The sequence below is a fragment of the Lithobates pipiens genome, unplaced genomic scaffold (assembly GCF_037356315.1).
Source record: "Lithobates pipiens isolate NorthernLeopardFrog02 unplaced genomic scaffold, aLitPip1_a1.2 Scaffold_10, whole genome shotgun sequence".
In the NCBI taxonomy this organism is placed as follows: Eukaryota; Metazoa; Chordata; class Amphibia; order Anura; family Ranidae; genus Lithobates; species Lithobates pipiens.
This window is the reverse complement of record NW_027507686.1, coordinates 204,349,439-204,368,222: the sequence shown is the minus strand read 5'-3', so window position 1 is coordinate 204,368,222 and position 18,784 is coordinate 204,349,439.

Sequence of the window (18,784 nt, the reverse complement as noted above, 5' to 3'; positions counted from 1 at the left end):
CCAGCTAACTATAGGAATAGATGAGATAATACATATTTATAATAAATTGGGGAAATCCAAAACCACCTCATATTTATTTCAACTGGTAATTGTGCGGTCATGCAACACTGTATGCAAACTAAATGTATATCTTTTTTTTTTTTTTACACAAATAGAGCTTTCTTTTGGTGGTATTTAATCACCCCTGGGTTTTTCTTTTTTTGCTATATAAATGAAAAATTACCAACAAGTAAATAAAAAACAATATTTTCTACTTTCTGTTATAAAACGTATCCAATAAAATCAAATGTCTTCCTAAATTTAGGCCACAATGTATTCTGCTAAATGTCTTTGGTAAAAAAAAAAATATACCAATAAGTGTATATTGGTTTGTGTGAAAGTGATAGTGTCTACAAACTAGGGTATATACTGTATATTTTTAAAATTGATCAATTCTGATGTACTGACCATCTATCACATTTCTTGAGGTCTTTAAAATGGCAGGACAGTACAGATACCCCCAGATATCCTTTTTTGGAAAATAGACAGTCTGAGGTATTTAAAAGGGGCGTGTCAATTTTTTTTGTTTGTTATTTTGTCACAATTTTTTGGAAAATAAAGAAATTAAATGTTCAAATTTTTTTATATACTGTCACCAGTGCAGTGCAGTGTCATCATATGACTGGTGAGGCAGTGATCAGGGATACTGACTGGTGACAGCATGTCAAAAAAAAAAAAAAAAGTAAAAGAAAAAAAAGTTAATAATTTTTTTTTTTAACCAAAATCAAGTTTATTGAGCATAGAAATAAAAAATGTCATCATACATATGAAGTTAATAATTTTTTATTCAATTTTTTAAAACATTTTTCTCTTTTATATATATACAGTGGTGTGAAAAAGTGTTTGCCCCCTTCCTCATTTCCTGTTCCTTTGCATGTTTGTCACACTTAAGTGTTTCGGAACATCAAACCAATTTAAACAATAGTCAAGGACAACACAAGTAAACACAAAATGCAATTTGTAAATGAAGGTGTTTATTATTAAAGGTGAAAAAAAATCCAAACCATCATGGCCCTGTGTGAAAAAGTGATTGCCCCCCTTGTTAAAACATACTATAACTGTGGTTGTCCACACCTGAGTTCAATTTCTCTAGCCACACCCAGGCCTGATTATTGCCACACCTGTTCACAATCAAGGCATCACTTAAATAGGAGCTGCTTGACACAGTAAGGTCCACCAGAAGATCCTTAAAAGCTACACATCATGCCGAGACCCAAAGAAATTCAGGAACTGAGAAAGAAAGTAATTGAGATCTATCAGTCTGGAAAGGGTTATAAAGCCATTTCCAAAGCTTTGGGAATCCAGCGAACCACAGTGAGAGCCATTATCCACAAATGGCGAAGACATGTAAACAGTGGTGAACCTTCCCAGGAGTGGCCGGCCGGCCGCCCAAAATTACCCCAAGAGCGCAGCGACGACTCATCCAAGAGGTCACAAAAGACCCCACAACAACGTCCAAGGAACTGCAGGCCTCACTTGCCTCAGTTAAGGTCAGCGTTCATGCCTCCACCATCAGGAAAAGACTGGGCAAAAATGGCCTGCATGGCAGAGTTCCAAGGAGAAAACCACTGCTGAGCAAAAAGAACATCAAAGCTCGTCTCAATTTCTCCACAACACATCTTGATGATCCCCAAGACTTTTGGGACAACATTCTGTGGACCGATGAGACAAAAGTGGAACTCTTTGGAAGGTGTGTGTCCAAGTATATCTGGCGTAGAAGGAACACTGCATTTCATAAAAAGAACATTATACCAACAGTAAAATATGGTGGTGGTAGTGTGATGGTCTGGGGCTGTTTTGCTGCTTCAGGACCTGGAAGACTTGCCGTGATAAAAGGAACTATGAATTCTGCTGTCTACCAAGAGATCCTGAAGGAGAATGTCCGACTATCTGTTCGTGTACTCAAGCTGAAACGAACTTGGGTTCTGCAGCAGGACAATGATCCTAAACACACCAGCAAGTCCACCACCGAATGGCTGAAGAAAAACAAAATGAAGACTTTGGAGTGGCCTAGCCAAAGTCCTGACCTGAATCCTATTGAGATGTTGTGGTATGACCTTAAAAAGGCCGTTCATGCTCGAAAACCCTCTAATGTAACTGAATTAGGACAATTCTGCAAAGATGAGTGGGCCAAAATTCCTCCAGGACGCTGTAAAAGCCTCATTGCACGTTATCGCAAACGCTTGGTTGCAGTTGTTGCTGCTAAGGGTGGCCCAACCAGTTATTAGGTTTAGGGGGCAATCACTTTTTCACACAGGGCCATGATGGTTTGGATTTTTTTTCACCTTTAATAATAAACACCTTCATTTACAAATTGCATTTTGTGTTTACTTGTGTTGTCCTTGACTATTGTTTAAATTGGTTTGATGTTCCGAAACACTTAAGTGTGACAAACATGCAAAGGAACAGGAAATGAGGAAGGGGGCAAACACTTTTTCACACCACTGTATATATATATATATATATATATATATATATATATATATTTTTTTTTTTACATACTTTCATCAGAGTAGTTCAGTGTCACCATACACTTTGCTGTTACAGTGATGATCACTGTAACAGCAATGTTTTTGAACTGTCATACATGGGTTACATTGCAACAGCTGTAATTTACTATACAAATCAAAGCTTTTACTGTATGAATGAAATTCTTTGTTGACATTGTGATCATGTGATCGCACAGGGAGCCACTACGTGCCCCTAACTTGGAAGAGGCGGGATAGGTGACGTACTTGTATGTTGCGACCTTTATTCAGAGGTCATGCTCGTCCCCTGCTGACCCATGCTGTGACTGGACACAGCATGAATTTGGCAGCTGATTTCAGCCAATGATTTTGTCTGAAGTCAGGTGATCGGCTGTGACACACACAGTTCTGTGTTTATAAATACATAGGACTCTGTGTACTGTGAACAGTGATCTGGCTGTTTATTCTCCCTGCCAAGCAAGGAGAAAAAAACCTGCCAAGTAATAAAAAAAAGAATAATAAAAAAAAAAAAGCAGCACACATTACACAAATTACACAAATTACACATTGTTAGGCACACGATTAACCCTTTGATCGCCCCTAGATGTTAACCCCTACCCAGCCAGTATCAGTAAAGTGACAGTGTACAGTATTAGCACTGATCACTGTATTATTGTCACTATTGATGTCAGTTAGTGTACATCCCAGGCAGCGTCAGCTAGCACCAGATTTCCCGCCACACTATTACAGTTGCTGATCACCACTATTACTAATATAGTCAAGGAAAAGGATGGGGGGAATCAGCTCCACAAATTCAGATCTATCTAAAAAACTAAATTTACCTAGCAGTCTAACTGAGAGGGTGTTAAATGTACATTTTGTGACAACTTATAGTAGTTTTGTCCTCCAAGAATTCTTTTAATTCTTTATTTTTTTAAAAGCAAGCGGAAGCAAAGAAAAATGTACAAAAATGCTTTTACCAGTCTGACCAATGATAGTTTTAAAGTGTGGGCATCCACCGTGAATTTTTTTCACCCATAGCGGTCTCATAAGACTCTAGTGGTCATTAGGTCAAAGTTTGCACTGCGCTGTGTATATGTTTTTTGTATTACTAGTATAATGTCATAGCTGCCTAAATTCTAGTACACACACTGTACCATAGTTTGTAGACACTATAACTTTTGCACAAACCAAATTATTACACACTTATAGGGATTTTGTTTTACCAAAGGCATATAGCAAAATGCATACTGGCCTAAATTTATGAAGAAATACATTTTTTTATTTTTATTTTTATTGGATATTTTATAACAGAATGTAAAAAATATTGATTTCTTTTCAAAATCGTCATTCTTTTTCCCCTATATCAAAAAACAAATAAACAATTGTGATCAAAATAAAGCTCTATTTGTGTGAAAAAGAGAATTAAAAAAGACATTTGCGTACAGTGTTGCATGACCGCGCAATTGCCAGTTAAGGTAGCACAGTGATGAATACCAAAAAATGCTCTGGTCATGAAGGGGGTTAAACCTCCTGGAGGTCAAGTGGTTACAGCAGAGTTTCAGACAAAATTTTTTGCAACCTGTCCCCTGTTTTGTGTTTGTGCAGCATGTATAACTTACTTTATTCTGGTCCTGTACAGTGCGACCATTTGCAGTGTGGGCATCTGAAGCTGCAGTGTCCCTCTTCCGTGCTCAGACAGAGGAGACGTGGCCTCCCATACACACATACAGTGCTATGCATGGCCGACCCCCACCCCCCTTTCCAAGCACAGACCTAGGTCTCTCCCCTAGCAGTGCCAGCACCACTCTATCTCCCTCTTCCCTACAGCTGAGCAACCCTGGCCGTTGGTTGTCGGGGGTCGGGTGGGGTGCTTATCAGAATCCGGGGGCCCCCTTTAATAAGGGGGCCCCCAGATTCCAGCCCCCTACCCTATGTGAATGAGTATGGGGTACGATGTACCCCTACCCGTTTACCTGGGAAAAAAAGTGTTAAGTAAAAAAACTCCTCCGGGGGTCTTCTTCCGACTTCGGGGGTCTTGCCTGGCTCCTCCGCTATCTTCTGCTCTTTTACTAGCGGAGGAGCCCAGATTTCTCCTTAGTCGCCGCTGCAGTCCAGAGGTCTTCCCCCCATGTTGAGGGCACTCTGTTATCTAATGAGCTCACATCGGCATTTAATTTATGAAATAGGTTTGACAAGTCTGACACTAATGAGGAATGTAGCGATATTAGCATTTCCTTTAATGTAGTGTCTATAACTGGTTGCCCTGATATGGGGAATGATTCCACAGGAGATTGTAAGGCCTGGTTAGTTTGTATAGAACTAGAAGCCTGGGTCTGTAATTCTTGTGAATGTGGCTGTACTACCTGGTATGGTCCAGGAGGAGGGGCTGCTCGCTCGTTCCCACCCCTTTCCTGATCAGCCGGGCTGCGTGCTCAGATAAGGGTCTGCTATGGACTTTGGGGGGACCCCCACACCGTTTTTTTGGTGTAGGGGTTCCCCTTTAAATATATACCAGGCGACGGGGCTCACGAAGTGTCAATCTCGTTGATGGAGGCGGCGACATTCACTTCCTTCACTAGTCCCGTCAAACTGGAGTCAAGTTCAAAATGAAGCTGGTCAGCTGACTTAATTTTTCATCTCCCTACATTCTCTCTCTCTGGATAGGCGGGGCAGGATGGGGCAGTCCAGACAGGATGTAATTGCAGTAATGCCGCACAAGTAATGGGAACTGATGGGAACTGCATTACCATGAGGGGAAGAGTAATCAGTTTGATTACTCGTTACCCTCTAAAGTAACTGCGTTAAGTAACTGTTTATTTTAACTGAGTTACTTACATCACTGGTCATGAGGCAGCTGGCACTCCGCTCAGTCAGCGCACGATTCAAAAATTTTCTTAGACCCATTAAAATCATCTGCACATGCTCAGTGTTGACGTCTGTTCGTGACACAGCTGCAGCGGAAATGACGCGGATGGCGATGCCCATTGACTCTGGAATTAATGACACTTCCAGGAGCCAATGCAAAGTTGGAAATGACATACGCCGCCGTGGCGACATAAGGAGGAAGAGAACAAATATTTCAACATAAATAAGGTAAAGGAATAAAAAAAAAAAGGAATTAAAAGTTAACAAAGCATGTCCTTCTATAATATGTACTTGTCTCTATCCAAAGCACCTGATGTGATTTCTGCCACCTCTCTCATCCCTTGGCTATCTGCATGAGTCACTTCTGATAGTCTATGTCGACACCAGACAACCCTGGAAAACAGACCCACCCCTCTCCTCCACCAGCACACAGCAGGTGATTGACAATCTAGTGCATGTTTCAATATGAGACTGTGTAGAGGGGGGGGGGGGGGCTATCTTTATTCCCTCAACTTAGTTCTCAGATTACATTCAGCTTCCTGCTATATGCTTTGTAGTGTGTGATACCAGATCCACCCCCTGGCTGCTGAAGCTCAGAAAACCTGTGTAATCAGTGCACTTTGAACAGCTGTAGAGGAATGAGTACTGCAGATAAACAGGTACAACTTATGTAGGAGGATATTTTTTTATCTCTGTGTATCACCCAAGGCCAGTCACTTAACTAGGTATATGTAAGGGTTTACAACCACTTTAATAGTCAAATAATGCATTCTTTTTTAAAGCACTGTGAGAACCAAAGTGTAGCCTGACCAAGTAGCCTAGACCAACTCATCAAGTTTATTTTATATATTTTATATTTAATTAGGCAATCTGCATTTGTACATCTGGATATATACAGTAAGAACTTAGAAGGAAAATTCCTGTTAATTTGATCTGGTAATTACAGAAGTCAAAGCATCACCATAAACAGCCCTTTTGAAAAAAGAAAATACAATTTATTTCAAGCACCATTGAATGCAGAGAGCCAAGCACTAAATTACTGTATGACGGGAATGTGTCTTTTAAGTCCACTGTATGCGCGTGGCAGCACAATGTACTTGATGTCCCTTGAATCATGGCTACCTGAACACCTTTGGGACTAATCTGGTTTCAATTTATTTCCAAGAAATGATTCTTTCCACTTTTCAATGATGTTGTTATAACTCCATGTACAAAGAAAGGTGTGCAGACAATCTGAAAACATAATTAACTTGTAATGATATCGTATGCTATCTCGGTGAAGAGGATGATTGTAAATTCTAAGCAGGATTGCTGGAAAGGGAGCTGAAATTAAGGTGGTAAAAAATTTTTTTACATTTATAATCTGATATCTGTATGTATAGATGCTCCCGACTGCTAATTCTTTAGTGAATCTATAAAACCCTTAAGTCTGTGCTTCTAACGTCACATTTTGGCCCATTTTTTGCATGTAGAAAAACCTCAATTCACCTCTGTGGGGGAGGATTTGGGAACAAGAAATGAATGAACTGATGACCTTGAGCACAGGTAAGACCTGTTTTTTGAAGAATTGAATGGTCATGGTTACCTGCAGCTTACAAACAGGGAAAGGAGAGTACCAATGATAGACTTAACCAGGACCAATTAAGGCCCCTTTCAGACATGGTGGACTCCATCAAGTGGGTCCGCCTGCTCATCAGGGATCTTTCTGCTGATCCCCGCTGAGCAGGCGGATGATAGGTCCATGTCCTCTCCACTACACAGAGCTGACACAGCCCACTGTTCGCTATGGGGCAGTCGGATGGAAGCAGACCGCCTTTCCGTTTCCATCCGACTATCATCCAATCCGCCAGACGGATGGTTTTAGCAGACAGGATTGAATGCTGGTGGGTGTCAGCAAACACATTTCTGCCCACATAGTGTTCTGCGTTTGCTTTAGGAAATGCTTGAATGATAATTATAATGAGCAGTTTTATCAATCAAATTTCTTTTTTTAAAAGCACACACCAAATTGTGTGAATACAGACTAAATATGAAATATTTATTCACTAGACATGGATTCACAATAAATAGTTATATTATGGATGTACATAAATAAAATCTTACATAAATTACAAATTGTTATGTTAATGTTTTTTTTTATACAATATGAATGGAATTAAAAGATTAATTTCTTCCCCTGGACACAATAAACACATATGTACAATTAATTAACTATCAGACAAAGGTTTGTGATTTATGCAGCCTAACAGTTACTCTCCTGCAGGAAGAGTGAGCCTTTGTAGTCCGATCGGATCACGTTGTCGGAAAATTTTATATCCAGCTCTCAAACTTTGTTGGTCGGACATTCCGACGGGAAAAGTCAGATGGAGCCCACACATGTTCAGGTTATCCGACAACGCGGTCCGATAGGACATTATCCGTCGGAATGTCCAACCGTGTGTACAAGGGCTAAGAGTTACACTTTGTAAAATAAAACAAATGGTAAACTACTATAGCATCAAACAAAAGATGATAAAAATTGGAAAAACAAAAATAAAGATAAAGAAAAATCAGAAATGGTTATTATATCGGCGGAATAATAATCTAAATATCATGAAAAGTCAATAGTATCTATTCTCAAATAATCAATGAATCTGGAAAGATCTATGTAACATATTTACCCTTCCAAAATGGCTGCTGGCTTACAATGGTCGTTACCAGAGTACCCTAAAATGGTTGCCTTTCTGAAAATTGTGTCTTGTCAGGGTGGAGCTGCATCTTGGCGTCCCTGAGGTGTTTAGATGATGAGGCGTGATGATAAGTGTATGAGTTGTGTGTGAATTGTGAGGAAATGAGGTCTGAGGGTGTCCTAAAGTGTTGTGTCTTCCGAGGGTGTGGTGAAGTGTTGTGTGTTTTGAAGTGTCAAGTGTTGTGCATGAAGTGTTGATGATGAAGTCAAATGTAGTGTCTGAGGGTGTGCTGAGGTGTTGTATGTTGTCCTCATGGCTTCCTCTCCTGGTCCTATATAACGTTCTGGACAATAAGCTCATGAAAAAAATTCAATAAGTCTAGCCCAGAAGGTGGAACTTCTTATCATTGGGTCATGTATCTAAATATTAATTCCATTATTTGCTTAAGCATTGCCTCTCTTAGCCACCAAGTGTCATTCTAAGTCTAGGGATATACTTGTTCTAAATAACTTGTGGTAGGACTGTGCACTTCTCATGATACAAGTATGGCCATGTGATATTTCAAATGTAATGTTTAGGAGATCTGGTAACGCCATCAGATAAGTATATATTTCTAATGCAGCAACATTTCAATCAAAATTATACTGATTATGAAGAGATGTTCTACATGAATGATAGATTATAGCTTATTAGGTAGCAGAAGAAAACTATATAGATATATATATGGTTATAGTATATATCTCTAAACACAATAATTTGTATCCTTAATATATCTCTACATATGGGATTTTGCTAATCAGATCAATACATGTGACATAACAAGATTATTATTGACGGGGGGCGTGGCCGGCTGGCGCGGAAGATGGAAGCTTAAACACAGAGCTCCATCGTGAGGGGAAATAACGGAACGAATTGGATCCAAACGAGCCCGTGATTCCGACCAAAAACACTACCCAGTAGCGAACGGACATCCCATGTAACAATGTCACGTAAAAGAATGTGAGAATGGGGGCGTGGCTTGGCGCGCAACGGAGATGGCAGCCTAGAGGGAGAGCTCCGTCGGAAAGCGGCCCCAGCCCGTCTGATTACAGCAGCAAACGGCGCAATAATGAGCAAGCAGAATAAGCACCAGCACCAGACCCGTCCCCGCCGCTCAGTGGCAGTTAATCCCGGCCGGGATATCTCTGACATTTTCAAGAACCAGGCCTAGATGGCGCCGGTCCATGCGGACGAGGAATACAGCGAGGACTCGCAATCGGCCACCGAGGACAACGGTAGGCACAGCTCCCGCTCCACGCATCCACTTACCTACGGAGATATGTCTGGTTTCGCAGCCGACATCAAGGCCTCATTCTCCGCAGCGATCACGGACTTAAAGACCAGCTTCCTGGTCATGCAGGAAAAAATGGCGGCTGCGGAGACGGCGGGGAAGATGAGAGACAGATCAATACACAGACTTGATGAGGTTGTCACAGCTCACTCCCTACATTTTATAGAAATGAACAGACATTTAGAGGACCTGGACAACAGGGGGAGACGTAATAATATCAGGGTGCGCGGCATACCGGAGTCTGTTGCACCTGACCAAATCACCTCAGTCTTACAGAGGGTATTCAATACTCTACTCGAACGTCCGGAGGATTCTGCCATTGACTTTGTCAGAGCGCACAGGGCACTCAGAGCGAGAGGCCCTGATACCCTACCCCCACGGGACATCATCTGTTGCTTGCAGAGCTTCACACTTAAAGAGGATGTAATGGCCAAGGCTCGCAGGAACGACCAAATAGTGTTCAACGGGGAGAATATAAAACTTTTCCAAGACCTGTCCCAAATCACTTTGAAAAACCGAAGGGCTCTACGTCCTCTGCTTGATAAGCTACGGGAGAAAGATCTGCGATACTCTTGGCGCTTCCCCTTCGCCTTGCTGGTCACACACGGAGGTAAACAACATATCCTACGAACGCCTGCAGAACTCCCGGAATTTTGCGCAGCTCTCCAGCTTGAACCGATCGTTCTGCCCGACTGGTATCAGGAGTTCTCCATGCCATCTAAGGACAGAAGCCCACCTTTCTCACCACTCACCTCGCCGGAAAAGCACCTCACCAAACGACAGAGGCAGGGACGAGGAGATTTCTCGCCAAGGGGAACTCCCCGAAGTCGCCCACACTCCTCCAGGAACCTGATGGAAGCATAAGATTTGCGATGCACTCATACCTACCTACTTCCTGGGAACATCAACGTTGCTCTTTTCCCACCTGACCACCATCTAGACTTTGGGGATTCCATGTTCCGCCATCACCAAACACAGAGCATCTTTACATAACTGCTTACATATTGCGGAAGCGACTCCCTATGGGAACATGATCCGTTCGATTTGACCCTGATTCTTAGGTGTTTCTTAGGAAATACCGCACCAGTACTAAACAACTGCAACTTTGGGGTCTATAGGCTGTGAAACAACGGCTGGCTTTCTGAGCAATGCAGCCCTAGAGGGGTAATGGTGTCAGATGGGCCGTGAACAATGGGCAGGGATGCTTGCCTAGGGCAGAAACAGTTCCCTCAGCTCGTTCTCAAGCGGGTGGCGGGCGGGTATGGTACACTGGAAGGTTGAAAGTGCCTTAATTTATCGTTTATTGCCATTTGCTAGGCTTGCTTGTTCTATTTCTGTTTTTATTTCTGTTTTGGTTTTTGTTTACTGTTTTTTCTTTTTTTTATTAATCAGATACCAGTTTGCATTATATGTTTGCTGCTGTGACAGACCATTTAGCACCTACCATATGCCTTGTGGAGCCGCCCACGACGGCTCCTAACACCTACAGTTGAGCTAACGCTGTGTTAGACGACGGTACGGTACCTTTAGATACTTACCTTCTCAGTGCAGACACCGGGTTTATTGACCTGTGGTGACCTGCACGGTGAGGGTTGCTACTGATTATTGTTTGCATTATAACTTTCTGCTATCTTGTCGAGATTGTTCCTGCAGGTGTCGGACCCCGCGCCTCCCTGAGCCTGAACCATGGCATATTCTGACTTGGGACGTAACCCAACGGTAATCTCCCACAATGTCAAAGGGCTCAACATCCCCGAAAAAAGAACCACTTTACTAAGAGAACTTAAAAAAGGTAGGCCCAATTTTGTATTTTTACAGGAGACTCACTTTAAGACAGGACACACACCAAGACTGACCGACTCCTACTTCGTGGACGCACACCATGCCACCAGTCCTGGGACCAAATCAAAAGGGGTCTCGATACTGGTGAGTAGGGATGCTGACTTTGAGGTCACGGATACGCTGGTCGACCCAGAAGGGAGGTTCCTCTTCCTCAAGGGGACCTGCAGAGGGACTCCCCTGACTCTGGCAAACGTGTACTTCCCCAATTCGGCTCAACTCACTTTCTGCCGGAAACTGATTGATGAACTGAAGTGCTTCGGTTCGGGTAGGCTGATTCTGGGTGGAGATTTTAACGTACCCCTCATACCGACTGAAGATACCTCCAATGGCAAAACCGCCATCCCTTACAGGGCTCTTAAGAGCATTAAGAAGCTCCTGCATTCCCTGAATCTGGTAGACTCATGGCGTCACCTGAATCCTGAAGGCAGGGACTATTCCTTCTTTTCCATTCCACATAACCGCCACTCACGAATAGACTATATCTTCGTTTCTCAGAGAGACTTGTCGCGGCTGAGCGCTGCCCACATTGGGATACAATCCATCTCTGACCACGCTCCAATATCTATGTCACTAAACTGGACAAATGCCCCAGATAGACACAATACGTGGAGACTGAACTCGTCACTACTAACAGACCCCGCGCTACTACCGGACTTGGTCTCCTCTTTGACTGAATTCTTCAAGCTAAATGACACACCTGGGATGAACCCCTTAGTGATCTGGGAAACTCACAAATGTCACATTAGGGGTGAGCTGATACGCATGGGATCTCGTAAAAAAAGGGAGAGAGACAAAATGATTAATGACTTGACCGCAAAAATAAGATCCCTAGAATCGTTACATAAACGCTCCCTTACAGTAAACTCAGCAGAGTCATTACTTGAGACACGGAAAGCTCTTAAACAGCTTCTAGACAACACCACCAGAAGGTTCTTATTCTTTAGAAGGAAAGTCTATTATGAACATGGGGACAAAACGGGTAAAGTTCTGGCGAGGGCCCTAAACACTCGAATAACACACAATCACATCGGAGGTATCACTGGTGGGGATGGGAAGACAGATATCGAAACTGAGAAGATTGCCCAACACTTTCAAAAATACTATACAAACCTATACAACCTCCCGAACCTGCAGAGACCGCCAGATTTGGGGGAAGACAGGGCCCAAGCGATTCGGAATTACTTAGACGCAGCAAATCTCCCCAGACTTGACGAGGAAGACAGTAACCAGTTGGACAGACCCTTCGACGATTCCGAAATTAAGACAGCCATAAGAGAGTTAAAGACGGGCAAGAGTCCGGGGCCTGATGGGTTCAGCGCTATTTATTATGAGACATTCACAGAGATTTTACTTAACCCTTTTAGAAAAGCAATGAACTCTTTGACAACCCAGAGACCGAACTCAAACGACTTCTTGTCCGCCTTTATTACTGTTCTTCCCAAGGAGGGGAAGGATCCACTTAACTGCTCCAGTTACAGGCCCATATCCCTCCTAAATACGGACGTGAAACTGGTAGCAAAGATACTGGCTAATAGACTGAAACCCCTACTCCACGAACTGATTGGACCCGAACAGGCCGGATTCATGCCGGGCAGGGAGGCAAAAGACAATGTGACGAAGTCCCTAAACCTGATACATATGGCGCACCAGCGAAAGATCGAGGGCTTTCTCCTGTCAACCGACGCGGAGAAGGCCTTCGATCGAGTAGCTTGGGATTATATGTTCGAGGCGTGTAGGCGTGCTGGCTTGGGCCCCGGCATGATGGCCTGGATCTCGGCACTGTATTGGAACCCTTCGGCTAGGCTTAAAGTGAATGGTTCACTCTCAGAGACAGTGCTTATCAAGAATGGCACAAGGCAGGGGTGTCCTTTGTCGCCCCTGCTTTTCATTATCGCTTTGGAGCCATTCATAAGACACACCATCATGAACCCATCGATCAAGGGATTTCAACTCAAAGAGAGAATTTTCAAAATCGCGGCCTACGCCGATGACTTATTGTTCTTTTTAACAGAACCCCACACTTCTATTCCCTCTCTTTTGAACGATTTTGCAAGATTTGGATATATCTCCAACTTCAAAATAAACTACTCTAAATCGATGGCCATGAATGTGTCTCTTCCCGAGGCCCGACTGTCGGTGGCCAGAGCCGGTACCCCCTTTAAATGGACAACCTCAGCTATTAAATACTTGGGAATTTGGCTGACCCCCAGACTTGCACTGACGTATACGCAGAATTTCCCCCCCCTACTTAAAAGCATTACACAGGACCTTCAGAGGTGGGGATCGGGCTACTTTTCATGGTTTGGCAGGGCGGCCATTTGTAAGATGGCTATACTGCCAAAGGTACTTTACTTGATCCGTACATTGCCCATCAAGATACCCATGAGCTTTTTCAAATCGTTACACTCCCTTCAAACAAGTTTTATCTGGTCGCGCAAACCCCCCAGATTGAGAAAGTCTCTTCTGACCAAGCCCAAAGAAAGGGGTGGCCTAGGTCTACCTGATTACAAACTTTATTATTATGTTGCGCATATTGCGCGTATCATAGATTGGCATTGTCACTCCCAGGTTAAAGATTGGTTTTTTTTGGAAGAGGAAGCAAGTACGATCACTCTCCAGTTCTCTCCCTGGATCCCACGGCTTAGATATCCCAGATCTATGCTATCCCACCCCACTATAGGCACTACTCTTAATATTTTTCATGTACTGGCCAAACAACCCGAATTCTCCACCCCTCTGAGCCCCTTAACCCCTATCCGAGATAATCCGGACTTTACGCCGGGTTTACAGAACCCGTTACTCAGATTACAGAGACCGAAAAGACCGCTCTTAGCGTTGGACTGTTTCAATGGTAATCTGATGAAAGACTTCTCAGATCTCAAAGTAGACAATGATTTGCCACGACTACCACTCTGGACATACTTTCAACTTAGGAGCTACTGCAATGATGCTACACGTAGATCACACTTAACGAGAGCAGTGACAGACCTAGAATCAGTTTGCTTGAAAGGTGAACCCACCCAAAAAACCACTACGCTTGCATATGCATGGTTGAGATCACTGGGTCCACGAGAGGATCACAGGCTCAGGGAGAAGTGGGCTCGGGCTCTAGGTACGCCGATTTCGGACGACCAATGGGACAGGGCCTGTATTTTATCACACAAATGCTCACTGAGCACGAAAATGCAAGAAACATCCTACAAACTGTTGACCCATTGGTATGCCACCCCGGAGAGAATTCACAAATGGTTCCCGCACTCATCAGATAGATGTTGGCGGTGTGAACAAGAGGAGGGTACTCTAATCCACATATGGTGGCAATGCGACCGGCTACAACAGTATTGGTCAGGGGTGAGGGAGCTGATTGGACGGATCATGGAGACCAGTCTAAGGTTGGATGCGGCATGTTGTTTGCTCCACATCACCAATACCTCCTTTAAGAAGTACAAGAAGTCGCTCACCAGACATATGATAAATGCAGCCAATTCTCTAATCCCACTATATTGGAAATCCAAAACTACCCCTACCATAAGAGAATGGCTGCTTAAAATTGCGTTTATCTGTGAGATGGAAGATACGGCAGCCCAATCTGATGAGCGAGTGGATGGTTACCATAAGACCTGGTCTCCGTGGTTTGCCTTTAAATACTCCCAGTCCTTCGGGGAATGCATGGGCCGAGACTTGACGGCCTGAGGTGAGGTGGGGTCCTGACAATTAGTTCACTACTACTCTAATACCACACTAACATTGCTCCTGTTCGCTTACTGGAGCTTCGGGAACAAGGCGATTTTCTTCTTCCTTTCTTTCCTTTTCTCTTTACTCTCTATTTCTATCCTTGTATATCCCTATACTTGGTTTTTTCGATAAACTACTAGTTTCACTCGATATGTCTTTTAGCTGTTTATTGAGAATGTAGGGTTCCTAAGGGAATCCGGGGTTGGTTAATGAATTACCCCTCTAGGTCCGGTTGGGCCCGCAATGGAGGGACTTAGTATTATGATATATACTATGTATTAGATGATACCCCAATAGCCGACTAAGAAATGTTGTTGACACAATTTATATCTTGTTAAGCATTGTTGGTTTATGCAGTGTCTTTTGCATACACTTGTAATATGTGTCTTTATTTGCCAATAAACCTTTCTTGAATGTAAAAAAAAAAAAAAAAAGAATGTGAGAATACCTTCTGAAAAAACGTACAACACTACTGTATGCTCCCGGAGAACAGGTCAGAATTGAAATCCAAAATGGCGCCGACGGCATATTGGCGCCTCAGGGAAACTACACTGTTCTCCCCACAGAACAACAGGAGAAAATAATTAAAGGAGAAATACCTAAATCCGCTACTAAAGATGCTAGTGCTGATCCTTTGCTAAACAGCCCCACCAGGGCACGAATGAGGATAGATGCACTAGTAGTACAGCCACATTCACAAGAATTACAGACCCAGGCTTCTAGTTCTATACAAACTAACCAGGCCTTACAATCTCCTGTGGAATCATTCCCCATATCAGGGCAACCAGTTATAGACACTACATTAAAGGAAATGCTAATATCGCTTCATTCCTCATTAGTGTCAGACTTGTCAAACCTATTTCATAAATTAAATGCCGATGTGAGCTCATTAGATAACAGAGTCTCCACTATAGAAAGGGGAATGACAGAATGTTCACACACAGTGAATGTTCTCATTAACACCTATTATGATTTGAAAGATGAACAGGAATGGGTCCGAGCCAAGCTGGCCGATTTGGAAGATCGCTCCAGGCGTAACAATGTCAAATTAAGGGGTGTCCCTGGAAGTGTTAATACGCCAGATTTGCCCAAATATGCCAAGGATTTGATTCGCACAATCTTACCAGAAATTACACCAAGAGATTTGATTATCGATAGGATACACAGAATTGCAAAACCAACACACTTGGCAGCTTCGGTATCGAGAGATGTACTTATGAGGATATCGAAGAAAAAATGATGTATGAAGCTAGATCCAAAGGTCCACTTCCATGCCCATTCGAAGGTGTACAAATATTCCCTGACCTTTCCAAGTACACGCTACAATTAAGAAGAGACCTAAACCCAATAACTAAGAGTATGCACAATCATAAAATCCTCTATAAATGGCGATACCCAGTCACACTGATCATTACTAGAAATGGAGCGACACATGTTATTAATGATCTACAAAAGGGCACCATCCCAAAACAATTGATCCATTTTTACCAAAACGTATACCTCTACTATATCAACGCACTCAGGAATCCCGGAATCATCAACCAATGGAAGTATCTGGCTCCTAAAAGATCCTTCTACAAAGTCTATAACATCCCCTCATGAAAATTTGTTCTGTCTTCCGTCCCACCGGTATTAACTGTTTCCTCCAACAGCGGTTTAGCTGTTTCAGCTTCTACTTGTGTATATCACAAACCGCCGAATATTGTTGTAATTGTGACTGATAAGTTTACAACTTGTTGTTTTTTTTGTTTGTTTTTTTTTCGATTTTTCAGTACGGTTCTCATTTCAGGTTTACTAATAATAGACATACATCCAAGTACCAGTCAAATTAATTCATTACAACGCTGAATCTTGATCACTCTTTCTACGATCCACCTATTGCTTACTAACTGTGTTTACCTTTTTCATATATCAATCTCAAATCCTTCCAGCTACTATGCCATTTAAAATATTATCTTTAAATGCCAGAAGACTTAACCATCCGGTTAAGAGACAATCCCTATGGCAATCAGCAGAAAAACTTGGTAGCGACATTCTTTGTGTCCAGGAGACGCATCTGACTCCTACGTCATCTCCTTTATGTCGAAACACCAAATTCCCTCATATTTTTCATTCCACCTTCACCACTAAAAAGAGAGGCGTACTCATAGCAATTAAAAAAGACATTGACTTTACCTCCCTACAAGAAATATATGATCCTAACGGCTACTTCATAATTCTAATTTGTACAATTAATGGAATCAAATACACAATTCTCAACCTTTATGCTCCTAACTCACATCAAGCAACTTTCCTTAGGAAAATGTTCACCAAAGTCAACAATATAAAACAAGGACTTCTCCTTGTATGCGGAGACTTTAACCTAGTTGCGGATATTCATATGGACACCACCTCAGCGGCAAAGAGGAAACCATCTCCTTTGGGCCAAATACTGAATTGATTTGATCTTTACGATGTCTGGAGATGTTATCATGGATCAGAGAAGGACTACGTGTACTTTTCTCCCCACCATACAGTAAGTTTTATTCCAGAATTGATATGTTTCTTACAGACAAATGGTTATTACAAAATGTTAGTTCGTCTGCTATCCACACCATGACATGGTCTGACCACAATCCAATTTCCATTACCATTGATGATGCTTCTTCCAAGCGGAATTCCTTTCTATGGCGAGCTAATAATTACATATTACAACATCCAGTATATTCCAAAGAAATTGGTAATCACCTGACAGAATACTTTGAACTAAATGTCGACTCAGTGTTGGACCCTGCAGGGGTGTGGAATCAGGGCTGGACTTACCATTGGGCTTGACTGGGCTCAAGCCCATGGGCCCCGCCCAATAGGGGGCCCCGCGTGCCCCACCGAGATACATATCCGAGTGTACTCGGCTCAGCTACGCTCACAGTCACGCCCAGTCACGCCCTATGATGGACATAACACAGGGACTGGGCGTGACTGTGAGCTGATCCGAGTACACTCGGCTACTCTCGGCTCCGCTCGGGACTGCGAGGGGACCCGAGAGCCACCGAGAGGACCCGAGAGCCACAGAGAGGACCCGAGAGCCACCGAGATACACAGGACTCTGCACCATTTTTAAACTTCAAGACTGCAAGGCTGCAAATGACACTGGGGCAAGGCTGCAATGACACTGGACAAGGCAGCAGATGGATGGACAAGGCTGCAGATGGACACTGACAAGGCTGCATTGATGGGCATTTAAATGTACGTTTTTTCCCTAAACGTCCCTCCTAAATTTGGGATGCGTGTTATACGCCAGCGTGTGTTATACGCCAATAAATACGGTAATGTATAGAAGATAGGGCCCGAAAGTGACTCTAAGCCCAGGGGCCCCCACCACCCTAAGTCCTGCCCTGTGTGGAATGCACATAAAGTAGTTATTAGAGGTATTATTATGAAACTAAGTTCGGTTTACAAAAAGAAAAGAACACAACAAATTGATTCCCTTACCTCCCAAATTGCTAAATTAGAGTCTGAACACAAAGCCTCACCACAACCTAATACTCTAGCTCAACTAATGCAGCTCAGACAGGAACTTAGAACACTCCTTTTGCACAAATATGAATACATGCAACGTAAATTTAAAGCTACATCATATTCCACATCTAACAAAGCTGGTAAAAAATTAGCTCAACGACTTATACAAGGTATACAAACTAAATCTAAAATTCATTATCTCTTCCACCCACACTCAAAAGATAAATGATCTAATCCACAAGATATAGCGAATGCTTTTAGTAACTATTACAGTGATCTTTATAATCTTCATACAGATGCTTCCACCCACCAACCATCCCCGAAGGAAATTGATA